The sequence below is a fragment of the Macaca fascicularis genome, chromosome 7 (genome assembly GCF_037993035.2).
Source record: "Macaca fascicularis isolate 582-1 chromosome 7, T2T-MFA8v1.1".
NCBI lineage: Eukaryota > Metazoa > Chordata > Mammalia > Primates > Cercopithecidae > Macaca > Macaca fascicularis.
The window spans coordinates 71,538,036-71,553,943 of record NC_088381.1 but is presented as its reverse complement, the minus strand read 5'-3'; the positions used below and the strand labels follow the sequence as shown (position 1 = coordinate 71,553,943).

Below are 15,908 nucleotides of genomic sequence, written 5' to 3'. Positions count from 1 at the left end.
TATTATTGATATTCTTGGTTTTTATTCATTGAATTTTTCTTTGTTTCTTATTTTGCTTCATTTTTCTGCTTTTCTGGTTTTAATGGAGCTTTTTATATTTCCTCTCTTAACATATCAGTTGTATTTGTGTTTTAAAATATTATTGGGTGCCTAGAGTTTTCTGTACAGTTATAACTAATATAATTTCACTTCAAACAATACTATATTGCTTTCAGACGTAGTACCTTAGAGCATATTCTCCCCAAATTCTCCCTTCCTACCTTGTGACATTGTTTTTATTCACCTCATTTATTCATGTGCTATATTCACCCAATATATTGATTCTATTATTACTTTGTATAGTAATCATTTAGATAAACTAAGAATAAAAATGATAATTTTCCTTTAATTTCATTTATACTTCCTTTTATGCTTTTTTCCTTTACAAATATCTAAATTATTTACATATAACATTTTTTCACTGACTTAAAAATGTCTTTTAAGAATTTCACTGCATATGGAGTTTCGTCGTCGCCGCGGCCTCGTGCGCCATCATGCCGCCCTACACCGTGGTCTACTTCCCAGTTCGAGGCCGCTGCGCGGCCCTGCACATGCTGCTGGCAGACCAGGGCCAGAGCTGGAAGGAGGAGGTGGTGACAATGGAGACCTGGCAAGAGGGCCCTCTCAAAGCCTCCTGCCTGTATGGGCAGCTCCCCAAGTTCCAGGACGGAGACCTCACCCTGTACCAGTCCAATACCTTCCTGCGTCACCTGGGCCGCACTCTTGGGCTCTATGGGAAGGACCAGCGGGAGGCAGACCTGGTGGACATGGTGAATGACGGCGTGGAGGACCTCCGCTGCAAATACGTCTCCCTCATCTACACCAACTACGAGGCAGGCAAGGATGACTATGTGAAGGCACTGCCCGGGCAACTGAAGCTTTTTGAGACCCTGCTGTCCCAGAACCAGGGAGGCAAGACCTTCATTGTGGGAGACCAGATCTCCTTCGCTGACTACAACCTGCTGGACTTGCTGCTGATCCATGAGGTCCTGGCCCCCGGCTGCCTGGATGCATTCCCCCTGCTCTCGGCATATGTGGCGCGCCTCAGTGCCCGGCCCAAGCTCAAGGCTTTCCTGGCCTCCCCTGAGCACGTGAACCTCCCCATCAATGGCAACGGGAAACAGTGAGGGCTGGGGGGACTCTGAGCGGGAGGCAGGGGCTGCTTGCCTCCCTTTCTCCAGGACCAATACAATTTCTAAGAGAAAAAAAAAAAAAAAAAAGAATTTCACTGCATATAACTCTAGGTTGATTTTTTTCCTTTCAACTATTCAGATATTTTACCAACTCTCTTCTTGCTTGCATGATTTCTGATGAGGAGTCTGTCATAACTCTTGTTCTATTCTTATTTCTCTATAAATAAAGTCTCCTATTCTCTCTCTCCCCTTCTCTCTTTCTCAAAAATTTCTTATTGTCTCTGCTTCTTAAAATTTAAATATGGTATGTCTGTGTGTGTGTGTGTGCGTGCGTGTGCGTGTGCGTGTGCACATGTTTTGGTAATGTATCTGCTTGTTATTCTCTGAGATTTTGTTTAGTCTATTTCATTAATTCTGGAGAGTTGTCAGCCATTATTATTTCAAATATGTCTCCTCTTCATCTCTTATTCTTTTTATCCTTTTATCCTAATTACATACATGTTACATTTTTTTTAATTGCTCCAGAGTTCTTGAAATTTTGTCCCTCCTCTATCCCCAACATACACTCGTTTTCTTTGTGTTTAAGTTTGGGAAATTTTTATTCGCCAGTCTTCCAGCTCTGATGCTTTCCTCAGTCATTTATAGTCAATGGATGACCCCATCAAAGACATTGTTCATATTTGTTATAGCTTTTTTTTATTTCTAGCATTTATTTTTTATTATTTTTTAGTTTTTCTATTTATCTCTCTCTATTACCTATATGTTGTTACATATTATCTACTTTTATGTCTGGTATAGCCCTTAACAATTCAACTGTAGTCATTTTCAATTCCCTGGCTGCTAATTTTATCATTTTGTCATATCCAAATCTGGTTCTAATTATTGCTTTGTTTCTTCAAATGGTGTTCATTCTTGCCTTTATGCATGCCTTGTAATTTCGTTAGAAATTATTGTATCAGGTAATAGGAACTGAAATAAATAGAAATATAATGTGAGGATATTTGTTTATCTGATTAGGATGTGGCCTCTCTTTGAGGTTTGTTATAGCTATAGGTACCAGAGGCTTCAAGTTGCTATAGCATCCTTGTTTTAATTCCCTTTCAACTTTGGGTGTCCCTAAGTCGTTCTAGTCAAAGTTTGTGTCTTGTATTTCTTTCAGACATAATCAATGTATTTATAAGGTAGTCTTTTTTCAGTCATGTTTGTGGGATGGGGAGTGTTCTATAATCTTCCTATTAAATCACAGTCTTTAGTGGGCTTGCATATCGGCGCTGTGTTCTCCACAGTTGTTTCTCCAGTGGTACAGCTTGTTCTCAACAGTCCCTAATTCTTTCCTTGACTGGAATGTTCTCCATCCTTTTCCTTGATATTCTGACTTCTGTTGGATATCCTGTCCCTTTAGGAGAATTGGGAAGACTGAATGGTACTGAATGAAAGAAATTTTCTTTCTTGTAGAAGCTTCTGGCAAAGACTTACCCTTGGAGAGTGGGATTTGCTTATATAGAAGGTTATGAGTATATTTCACAATGATTATTTTTCGCCTTTCTCTGTTAGTAAAAAGTAAGGATATTTATCAAATCTTCACCATAAAAACTGGTCGGAGTTTCTGGGGATAAAGCCCATGAAAATTTGGGACCCCCTCCAAAAAAAAATGATTTTCAATAGTTTCTGTCACTTTGTCTACACTCAGTCTCCTGCAATTCATCAAATTTAATATGTATTTCTATGGGAGGTCAAGACCACCCCCAGTTTTAATGATTTAGTAAGATGACACATAGAACTCAGTCCATAATCATACAGTTATAATTTTCTATAGTAAAATGATACAAAGCAAAAGTATCAAGGGCAAAAAATGTATAGGATAAAGTCTGGTGGAAAACAGGCTCAAGCTCCCCAGAGTCCTCTCCCAGAGGAAGCACACAGCCTGCTATTAATTCCTACAGCAATGAGTTGTGACAATGCATATTAAATGTTACCTACCAGGAAAGCTTATTAGATACTCAGTGCCCAAAATTTTTATTGAGGTCATCCTCTGCATAGCACATACCAAAATTCCAGACTCCCAGAAGAAAATAGGTGTTTAGAATAAACTGCCTGGTTTGTACAAACAGTTTAGGCAAAGTGAGCCCTGTTATTAGGCCTGGGAATGGTAGTAACTCCCCTGAAATCCAAGTTTCCAAACATCAGCCAAGAGCCAACCTTTCCAGCAGGTGTTTCTTTTTTTATTTTTATTTTTCACTTTAAGTTCTGGGATACATGTACAGAACATGCAGGTTTGTTACATAGGTATACATGTACCATGGTGGTTTGCTACACCTATCAACCCATCATCTAAGCCCGCATACATTAGGTATTTGCCTAATGCTCTCTATCCCCTTGCCCCACACCCCCTGACAGACCCCAGTGTGTGATTTTTCCCTTCCTGTGTCCATGTGTTCTCATTGTTCAACTCCCACTTATGAGTGAGAACATGCGGTGTTTAATTTTCTGTTCCTGTGTTAGTTTCTAAGAATGATGACTTCCAGCTTCATCCATGTCCATCTGGCAAGTCCTTCTAAGGACAGCATGTACAGACCTGCTATGTTGAGTCAGGTGCATCACGTTTCTCCCAGTTTATGGCTCCAGAGTCTTCTGCTACAGGGAAACAGATTTCAGTGGCTGTATCTCTCCAGATGTACCTGTCTCACCTGGATTTCAGGGTAGTAACTTATCCTGCAACCTCAGTGTTTTAAAAGGTCCAAGAGAAGTCATTGCCTTTTCTTTATTCTAGGAATTTCTTATTGAAAGAATGACAGTGATGAATTCTATGCTCTTTATATGTCAGAATTGAAATAAGAAAGCCCAAGGGGCAATTTTAATATCGCAAATTCCTTTGGGAAAGTTTTTATCTAAGTCTAGTGTAGTTTTAGTAACAATAAACAAGCCTTTCTCTTATTCCTGGAGAAAAAAGAAAGAAGAAGAAAAATAAAGAAAACAATGTCCAGAGGGTAGGTGTGTGTGGGGGTTAGGGGATGGGGAGGATGGCTGGGAGGGTGAGTGGTTGGGTGCAGCCAAATAGCAATACCCATCAACTCTGCAAAAATTTTGAGGGTTTGGAGCAATAACTCTCAACTGTATACATACTGAAATATTAGGGGTGAATATTTGTAGGATACTGTCGTTTGAGCCCCATCCAAGACCAATTAAATAAAAATCTTTGTGACAGAACTCAGGCAATGGTATTTTTAAAATATCAACTAAAAACACTGCTAAAAGAAATAAAATATGACTCAAACAAATGGAAAAAAATTCCATACTCATGGATTGAAAGAATCAATATTATTAAAATGTCCATACTGCCCAAAACAATCTGCAGATTCAACACTATTTCTATCAAACTACCAACATCATTTTCCACAGAATTAGAAAAAAAAACTGTTCTAAAATTCATATGGAACGAAGAAAAGAGACTGAACAGCGAAAAAAAATTCTAAGCAATAGGAACAAAGCCATAGGCATCACATTACCTGACTTTCAACCATATTAGGCCATAGTAATCAAAATGGCATGGTACTGATACAAAAACAGATGCATAGACCAATAGAACAGAATAGAGGATCCAGAAATAAAGCCACACACCTACAGTCATCTGATCTTTGACAAAGTTGACAAGAATAAGGAATAAGGAATATTTAATAAATGATGGTGGGATAGCTGGCAAGCCATATGCAGATGGATTTAAGATTTAAATACGGCCAGGTGCGGTGGCTCACACCTGTAATCCCAGCATTTTGGGAGGCCAAGGCGGGTGCATCATGAGGTCAGGTATTCAAGACCAGCCTGGACAACATATTCTACTAAAAATACCATCTCTACTAAACATCTCTACTAAAAATACCAAAAATTAGCTGGGCGTGGTGTAATCCTGTAATCCCAGCTACTCAGGAGACTGAGGCAGGAGAATCGCTTGAACCCAGGAGGCAGAGGTTGCAGTGAGCCGAGATCACACCACTGCACTCCAGCCCGGGTCACAGTGCGAGAGTCCATCTTAAAAAAATAAATAAATAAATAAATAAATAAATAAATAAATAAATAAAGAGATATAAGACTACAAACTATAAAAATACTGGAAAACCTGGGAAACAGCATTCTGACACAGGTCTTGAGAAAGAATTTATGGCTAAGTCCTCAAAAGCAATTGCAAGAAAAACAAAAATAGACAAATGGAACCTAATTAAACTAAAGAGCTTCTGCACAGCAAAAGAAACTACCAACAGAGTAAACAGACAACATACAGAATGGGGGAAAATATTCACAAACTATGCATCTGACAAAGGGAAAGGGCTGAGAAACTACCTGCTGGGCACTATGCTCACTACTTGGGTGACAGGATCATTCATATCCCAAACCTCAGTCACACAACATGCCCATGTAAAAACCTGCACAATGTACCCCTGAACCTAAAATAAAAGTTGAAATTTAAGAAGCAAAAGAATCATGGAAATAAAGGGAGCATTAGCAAGCTTGAGATGGCTGGATTAAATCCATAGAGTGGAGCTTAAGTATATAACAGATTTCTATACCTGAGAGCATGTGATTTGGGCAGATTAGTTGCATGTATATATGCTAGTGAAAGGATATTGTCCAACCCAGCTTTTAGGAAGTAATCCTAAAGAAACAACATTAAAAAAGAGATATGTATTAAGTGATATATACAAAAATGTTTACTGTAATTGTGATAGATAACACTCTTGTCCCAAATTTTTCACCCTTCTCGGTATCCATGCTTTTTACTATGTCATCTTGGGGTTTTTCTTTAGAAAAGTTGGAGTACACTTTGAGCTTGGTCATATGATTTGCTTTGGATAATGTTTTTATGGGCAGCTGTAATGTCACCAAGGATTCAGAATGTGCTTGAGAAGTCAAGCTTGTTCCTGCTGTTGCCATAAAATATCATACCCCAGATAGCCTAAAGTTTCATGGAAGAAGAGAGCCACATGGAGGAAATCCTGAATTGCCAATTTATACAGGGAACCACAGCTGCCATGGCTGAGCAGTAGATCCACGAATATAAAGATTATTATTTTAAGACACTGAGTTTTGTAGTGGTTTGTTACTGAACATTATTTTCACAATAGCTGACTGATGCAATAGTACAATTTACAATATCAAAAATTCAGAAACAACTTAAATGTTCCATAATAGGATCGACTAAGTGAAATATGGCATATGCATGCCATGGATATGTAGTTACTAAAAATAATGTTATAGAAAAATATTCACTGACCTGGAAAATCCCATTAGATACTTGATAAATGAATATATAGCTATCAAATGCTGTATATAGTATGCTTTTTTGGTAGAAAATATGAATAGATTTCTATATATATCTATACATTTATACATAATAACTTTAAATTTTTGCATAAGAAAGATTTAAAAACTAAAGACCAAAATATTAAAAGTGGTTATTTCACAATATTGAAATAATAGTTTCTTTCTAGCTTTATACTCTTCTGTTTTCCAAATTTTAGAAATGTAAATAAGGACAAAGGGAGATTTAACATTACTAAGTATTCCAGACAGCTGCAGATTTCCCTTCCATATTACAAATTTCGAGCTGGTCTCGCTGCATGCTAACATGATTGGAAACATCTGAGAGAGTGTCTGCACATCTCAGTCAGTGTTTGTAAAATCTGAATGAATGAGAATCTGAATGAGGATGCGTAGTTTATTGGTGTCAATAAATGTTTTCATCATCACAGTATATCATTTGTAATTTGTATCAACTCTTCCTTCTTGATTCAGGGTGAAACTTTCTGCAAAACAGTATTGCTGATACAATAGGCATTTAGTGTCTCTTTGAGTGTATGAATGGGTGGTTGAAAGATTGAGTCAATGATGGAATGAATGTCAGGTGGATGAGAGATTATAAGCAAAACAGCAAAAAACCCTTGTCCACTTCCACTTGTTTGGCAAGGAGACCAGGCGAGAGGCAGGACCAACTGCAACTGGGGTTAAATCTATTTTTTAGTGTATAAAAGATGACTCTATACACTGTATCTGTGTGAGTGTCACCATGGTTTTGTTCTTATTCATAACCCAGTAGTCTTTTTTCTAAACTTGTTAACCTCTGTGTTTCAAAAATACATTTAACATGGGTAAATGACTTCAATAATACATTGGCAAGATTCTTTAAATCTTTGTGCCACCAAAGAACAAGGGCTTTCAGAATAGTGAATGTCTTCTTTAAATGCATGCCTGAATATGAATAGGTTTGGTGTAAAGCTTTGGGATTAGATCTATATGTCATATAAAATAAAACGAATAACCCAGGAACTGACAACAAAATCTTTCTATATCCAGAAATGTGCCCACATTATGACTAGGAGTAATCTGAGTTTGAGCTGCACCATAATTTTAACTCAGGACCTCAAACAATCATAATCATATAGTCTTCCCTTAATGAAAATATTAGCTAATGCTGACAAAAGAAACCACCTCATTTCAGAGTGATATGTATGTAGTAAACAGTACATTTAGATGTATTTGTATATATTTCAGTTTCATTACACATTTCAGCTCTTCCTTACTGTGTGATTCAGGAAGGCTATCTTAGTGCATTTGTACTATTATGACAAAAAATATCCTAGTCTTGGTAATTTATAAGAACAGGCCAGGTGCAGTGCCTCACACCTGTAATCCCAGCACTTTAGGAGGTTGAAGCAGGAGGATCACTGGAGACCAAAAGTTTGAGACTAGCCTGGACAACATAGTGAGACCTTGTCTCTGCAAAAAAATTTAAAAACTAGCCAAGTGTGGTGGTGTGCGCCCATAGCCTCAGCTACTTGGGAGGCTGAGGTGGGAGGATTGCTTGAGTCTAGTAGGCTGAGGCTGCAGTGAGCTGGGACTGCACCACTGCACTTCAGCCTGGGCAAAGGAGCGAGATCATGTCTCAAAAAATAAAAATAAAGAAACGTATTCTTCACAGTACTAGATGTTGATAAAACTAGAGGCACAGTACTAGAGGCTGGCTTCTCCAAGATCAGGACATCAGTAAGTTCAGTGTTTGGTGAGAGCCTGGTTTCTGCTTTCAAGATGGCACCTTGTTGCTACATCCTCTGGAGGGGACTAATGCTGTGTCCTCACATGGCGGAAGGGATGGACAGGCAAAAAGGGTCCCACAATAGTTCCTTCCAGTTCTTTTATAAGACAGTGATGAATTCCTGTGGGCTTTAAGACTATATGATTATGATTGTTTGAGGTCCTGAGTTAAGATTATGGAGCAGCTCAAACTCAGATTACTCCTAGTCATAAATGACAGAGCCCTCAGGAATTCATCACTTCCCCAAAGGCCCTAACTCTTAATATTACCACAGTAAGTATTAAATTTCAACAAGGATTTTGGAGGGGGCACATTGAAACCATAGCACTCTCTGACATTTCTGAGGTTACCTGTACATAGAACTATGGAAAGCTCTGAATGAGATAGAGATGAAGAAGCCTAGTCATGTTCCACAAGGTAGAAAATGCACTCACCAGTTTGGACAACTCAATTTATGTAAACTCTTCTCTACATATGACACTAACAGTACCTAGTTACTGTGAGAATAAGTGAGGTTAGTCATACACAGTGCCTGGCATGGGTATTTGGTACATATTAAGCACTCAAGAATTATTAGAGTCCTCCCTGCTTCTTTCTCTTTTAATGTTATTTTCCTCTGTCTTCTATTCGTTCTGTCTCTCTATGTTCTCCTTATTTTTCCATCTCATGTGCTAGGAATTGCTGATTCAGTGCAGATGTTTGTGACAGGATATACCCCACTGCATTAGACCCAGTTTCTCTCTTGCTTCAGCATACATCTACCTGCTTTGAGTGAACATGTTCTGATTCTAAGTTTGAAAGATAATGGTGGCAATTCTTGACATCAGATTCTTCCAGATTCAAGTCAGATGGAAATAGAGAGATTTTAAGGTCTCAGCAAAAATTAAATTGTATCTCACATGCTTTGATTGAATCAGAATTTTATCTCAGCAGGGTGAATGTTCTGCAATTGATTGGCTTAAGTCTGGGTCACACACTCCAATCCCGGAGTCAAGTGTCAGGACTCCACTTAAATCACAACCTGCAAGTGGGTTGAATTGATGCTGAGAGGCTTAAATGAACACATTTAACTTACACAGTATTTTATTTTATTACCAGCCTTAGAGTCTTCCCATTCATACAGCAACAGCTCCTCAGGTAATGTATAGGAGGCATGGACTGGTTTATATCAAAAGGATTAGGAGAAGTTTTAGCCTCAGGATACCATTCCATAGGCTTTTATTTTTTAGAAAAAAAAATGTCATTAGGAAAAAAAAAGTCATTAGGAACTCTATCGAATATTGCAATATCTTCACCAGTCTTTTCCCAATTTGACTCTTTCCTATTGTTTAAATTACCCAATTATTCCATAATTAAAGAAGGAGACCAGGAAAGAGCTTTTTCTGTTTTATTTTCTGTGTCTTACCTTCTTCTTTGACATTCCACCATCTATAGCATCACCAACCTGAGCCTGAGTCTCCAACTATTGAAGAATATTTGGTGCCAATATTCTTGTGCCATACTTTTTATGTGTTTAGATGTATTCCCAAATGCCTAATGGCAGCCATTAAGCTTCAAATTTATTTGTATCTCACATGCTTTGATTGAATCAGAATTGAGATTTGATTGAGAAAGATTTTTTGAGGCAAGAGGCATACAATCCTGTAAATAAGTAATGTAGAAGGAGAAATGCACACACACACACACGTTACCATGTGTGCCAAGAAACATGGTATCTAGGGATAGGATGGTAGTTTGTACATATTCATGATTAGAACCTAAGAGTAAAAGAGAGGAAAAATAGATTATAAAGCTTTCTTTTTAGCACTATGCTTCAATTCCATTAGAGTTTTAATATCAACAAAGTATTTCACCAAACACTGTTATGAATTTGGCCCACCTATTCCTGCTGCTCAGATATGGGAGCTGAAGCTTAGAGAAATTTGGTGTCCTTCTCACTTATTCACTGAGGACTCAGTAGACCTGGCCTCCATTTGCAGTGTGGGTAGACATCACCCTTACAACACACACACACACACACACACACACACACACACACACACAACTACAAACAAAATTACTTGGATGAAACTACAATTTTTAATGAAACAGTTCCTATATGTAATTGATTCTATTAATTCAGTTTACAAATCAATTCATTTTGTTAAAAACAAGCCATAAAATTGACTGAACCTTTCACTTTTCCACCGGTCTGATGACTGCATATACAATATAAGCACAAACACCTCCGTGTGTGGTTTCAGGGATAATAGACTAACAAGAAACAGGAAGGAAAGGCAGAAAAAAAATAAAAAGTAAAGGAAGACCAATGCCAAGGAGTGAATATAAAGGGGAGCAGAGAGGAATGCCAGTCTACAAAGGACACAGCCTGTTGAGCAACCAGAATTGAGATGCGTTGAGAGAAGCTGTCAGAGTAAGCTGATGGGACGACTGACACTCTGGGAGCTCTTACTATGATCCAATAACTAACTGTTATAAGGTCATTACATGACCTTATGAATTTATTTAGCTCTCCCCTGACCTGAGGAGGCAGGTACTGTTACTATTATCACATTTGCAAAAATGAGAAAGCTGAGGGACTAACAGGTTAAATAACTTGCCCAAAGTCATAAGGTGGTAATAGATGAGAAGAGTTTGTGACTCCAGACAGCACATGGTGTGGTCCTGAGCACTGCTTGTCACAGTGACTGGGAATGAACCTAGAGGGGTGCACAGAAGCCACGGGGCAGTGAGGCATTGTGAACAGGGATAGTGTTTAGCGCAAGACATGCCCAGTATATGTTGTATGTGCACGGAGGGGATTCAGGTGATTAACAGTGGTAGAATAAAATGTGCAGGTAGATGAAAAATGGACTCAGCATAAAATGCACAAGGGGCAGGGAGAATGGGGAAGTCAGGAGAGAAGAAAGAAAAATACATGAGTTATTAAGGTAGCCAAAGCCTTGAGCTGGACTGAAATGCCAGCCAGTTGCACAGGGGCCAGAGCCAGCCAACCATAGGCCCGTCCTCAGAAGTGGCCACTGTCTTTATAGCCGGGACCACGGAAGTGTGGTGGTTCCAAGGAGTTGATAACGTCTGCAGAGCTAAGCACTGTATACAACAAAGAGTAGACCCTCAATCAAAGTTAGCCCTTTGCTCCCAGTATTACTCTCAATACCTACTATGTACTAAGTACATACTACAGGTTAGATAGTGGTGATACTAAAGAAGGCCTTATAAACTAGGGTTTGGAGTCAGGCAGTTTTGAGTTTGAATCCCACTTCTGTCACTTAATGTTCATTGGATCTTTGACAAATGTTCTTATTTGCATTTCTCTTTTCTCTGAATTGTACCTAGTAGTAATTAGCATGGTGCTCATGGCATTGTGATGGCTCAGAAGTGGTTAGGTGTTGAAGATATTTTGACATTATTACCAGTCAAAGTATTAATTGCATCCCTTGTAGATGATGGAGCTCACAGTTTAACAGGAATGAGAAACACGTAAACAATGGATGCTCTGGTGAACACAGGCATGACCTTGAGAAAACAATGCACTCCTCCGCCCGCCTCCCCCACCCCCCAGATTGGAGACTACCTCCTCATTTTCAGGAAACTGCCCTTGGGGGTATCAACAAGGTCAAGGTGACAATTCAGCTGTCTCAGCAAAGCCTGAAAAATAATAGAAAGATTCCACTGCAGCATTTAAAATTGACTAGTAAAAGTATACAGGAAAATGGCAAGGTTGCATTGTATGTTTAAATATAAATTTCATCAGAAGCCTGGGAAATATTTCTGAGGTTTAGAATTCAGGCCACACACCTGAAAGCAAACCTTTGTCAAACCAAGAACTCCCTTACAAAGCAGTTCTTCACATTATTTGGCATTCGTTTGTCACATAGTAATTATCCTATTAATCCAAATTAAACCCTTATCTTAGGCTCTTTATCCAAAGTGTGAATATAACAATCAGTTGGGGGGTGGGGTGCGTGCTAAAAAGGAGGAGGATTTTAGAATCATGCCTTGTCATGAGAGCAGACATTGTATTTTTTTGGCAGCAAGAAAGAAATATACTTTTAACTTATACAGTGGAAGAACTAAGACGCATGAATGTAGTTAAGAAATATGATAAATTATAGGTTTTTAAAGGTCTTCAAAGTTCATATAGTGATCTTCAGGGAGATTATAAAATCACAAGCAGTCTCAGTTAGTGGGCACACCAGATACTTCTGGCACTTTATATCCCAAAGATTTCTATTTATGTAACCAAAGAGCCCTATAAAAGACCGTCACTTAATACAGGATCCCATCCCACTGATCCAACGGGCAGCAGCAGTGAGATCCTAGGGTAGGACTTCCCAAATGCCACTGAGGAGCCCTGCGCAGCTGCTTTGTAAGAACACCCTCGAAACCTCGATGACGGGTTGATAGGTGCAGCAAACCACCATGGCCCATGTATACCCATGTACCAAAACTGCATGTTCTGCACATATATCCCAGACCTTAAAGTAAAAAAATAAAAAATAAAAAGAACACACTGAAGAGCCTGCTAAGAGACATATTCTTCTGCTCCACTTTAGAAGATTCTATTCAACAGATCTGGAGCATGGTTTCAGGATCTGGAGATTTTATCAAGCTCTCCATGTGATACCGATAGCTAAGAGTGGAAAATTACTGTCAAATGCAAAGTGCAAATCACACCTGATAGAATCTCCTGGGCTGTTACATAAAATACAGATCTCCAGGCCACACTCCAGACTCATTGTATCTGAATCTCTGAGTTCTGAGCCCAAATGCTGTTTCTACTACCTGCAGATGAGTCTTAACCTCTGGTGTAGTATGAGCTTATGCATCAGTGCTCAATGTCTCTAAATCCATTTTCTAACAATATCAGTCAGTTCAGAACTGGAGGCAGCTTTGAGTTTTAATTCACCTGTTTTACCTACTAGACCTGTGACTCTGGATCAGTTCCATAACCAAGAAAACTCTCTGGTGACTCATCTGTGAAATAAGCACAGCTTATTGTGAGGATTAAAAAGTAGTGAGTATAAAATCTCTAGTAAACTGTCTGGCAGGTAGTGAGTATTGAATATTTATTTCTCACCAACATGACTTTATTTATATTTTCAACATAAATTCACACATTTGAGTAAGTCTAAAATAGAACATTTTGGTGGAGGAATTATGATCAGAACAAAAATAAGGTCACATTTTGCTTTTGCTAAAAAAAGAAAAATGAAAAAAAACCCCACCAATTTCTGATGAGGTTGAAATGAAACTAGTACATGTACACCACCATAGGCAAGGGTAAATTGACAAGTCTTTTGGAAATTTGATGTGTTTTTAAAATTATAAAAATGCTCAGATATTCTGACTTAACCATTTTCCTCCTGGAAAATTTTCTAACGAAATTGTCCCCAAAGATGGAAAACACTATTTTGATAAAGATGTTCACTTCAGTATGTCCAACAAGACATTTAAGACCAGGTACATTCATTTAGATGTAATATCATGAAGCTTCTAAAAGCAATAGTATATATTATACAGCAACAAATAAAAGTACCCACACTGTAATGAGAGAAAATCAGAGCATAAAATTGTATCTATTCTATGATTATGAGTTTAAAGTATTTATGTATAGAAGACATGAAAAATGAATAAGTGACTACAGGTCTGAGATATGATTTTTTTTAATTTAATACTATTACTATTATAATGCTGCTGCATGTTTAATGACTACTTTAAAATATTGCTCATCCTTTTTATTATTTAGCAGAAAAAGACAGCATCCACAGAGGCTTCTGACATAAAGCCACCTTGAATATCTCTGACAATTAAAGAAGAATCTCATTTGTATTATAGGCCCCCCTGGTTAATCACCAAGCCCTAAGCAGAAGGAGATCAGGCTCAGTGATAGGAAAACAAAAAGGGTAACCCAACAAGGGCATGCCAAGCTGGACACAGGAATATGAGCTAAACTCAGAATGGATGTCCAAATTTAGGACTGGAAGGGAATGTTGGTCCACAGGATGGCTGCCCCTGGAGGGCGTCAGAGGTATGGATGCCTCTGTGGGTTTGTTAGGTCCTGAGGCATGGGAAAAGCAGTGGAAGTACATTTTTCACATATACTGAGTGGAGTCTGAGACAAGAGCTGAGCTGAGTGTTAGCTGGGATGCCCTAGAGAAGGGATTGGTTCTCTTTTCCTATGCTCATTCTCTTCTCCATATCCCTATGTGCTCCGATGCCATGCCTGATTCTATGGGTGCAGTTTTGACCCTATTATATTGTTGGTGTATTCATTTGCTAGGGCTACACTTTGCTTAAGAAACAGAATTTCGTTTTCACACAATTCTGGTAGCTGGACATCCAAGATCAAGATTTCAACAGGGTTGGCTTCCTCTGAGGCCTCTCTCCCTGTCTTGTAGATAATTGTCTTCCCCTCCCTATGTCCTCATATAGTCTTTTCGCTTTACTTGTCTGTGTCTAAATCTCCTTCTCTGTTAAGGATGCCAGTCAGATTGGATCAGGGACCACCCTAATGATCTTATTATAACTTATGTGCTTCTTTAAAGACTCTCTCCAAATATAGTCACATCCTGAGGTACTGGGGCCCAGGGCTTCAACATATGGATTTTGCAGACGGCACAATTCACCCCACAACAATTGCTATGCTTTAGCTCAGAACATGGAAAGGGTCCCTGGAGAACCAGGTAACAAGTCACATGTGCAATACAAGGTGTGCATGGGCAGAGAGACTCTGTGTGTTGAGAAGAATCTTGGAGATTAAACTTGACCTAATCTTGGAAATTACTTGATCTTCACTTTATGGAATAGGGGGAGATTTGGGTGGGTTAGGTGGGTTACCTGGGACTAAAGCAGGCAAGTTCACCTTCGTCTTTGGAGCCTCTTGGTCTTTTTGAGACACCATGCAAGTTATCACTTTTTTTTTCCCTCCTTCTCTTCCCTGGACTTCACCTTCTTCCCTTGAAGTAATCACAGCTAATTGTGTCCCAAGCCTGAGTCCACAGATACACTAGCCTTGACAGAGGGGGATTCTGAGTCAGGGTCAGAGGCTATATGAGTCTCCCTTTCCCCTTCTGAGATGTAGTTCTGTCGGATCCAATTGCAGGACAAGAATAAAAAGGCTCCATCCTATTGCAGCTGAGACTTTTTATCTGCAGGCTTCTGGAACAGGAGGAGTAGGAAAAATGGTTCCCATCAGAGGACTCTACCTCCCCACCAAGGAAGAGGAAAACCCCAGCCAAGATGATTCCTGATGCTGAAAAACAGTTGGGCTTTCGATCTATTTCTCTGTGCCTCCCTCTCTTTCTCACCTCTTCCCCTCCAACAGTGGCCTCCTTCCCATTCCTCAGACATGCCAGACACCATGTTCTCTCCAAGGACCTTTGCAGTGACTGCTCCCTGTTTGTGATGATCTTCAGATCTTCAAGTATTCACATAGCAGCTTCCTTCAAGTTCTCTCACTGAAGCCTACCCTGATCATCCTATTTAAAACTGCAAGCCACTACACCCCCCAGTCCTACACCTATTACCACCTATGTCTTTTCTTTTTCTCTATAGTAATTGTCACTTTCTAATATATTCTTTTTTTATTTTTATTTTTTTAATTTATTTATTATTATTATACTTTAAGTTATAGGGTACATGTGCATAAC

At 38.9% G+C, this 15,908-nt stretch overlaps 1 pseudogene; it reads left to right on the top strand.

Annotated features, from left to right (window-relative positions):
• Positions 1 to 504: 504 nt before the first annotated feature.
• LOC135971892 (glutathione S-transferase P pseudogene) lies at positions 505 to 1,275 on the top strand (annotated as a pseudogene).
• The last annotated feature ends 14,633 nt before the right edge of the window (positions 1,276 to 15,908 follow it).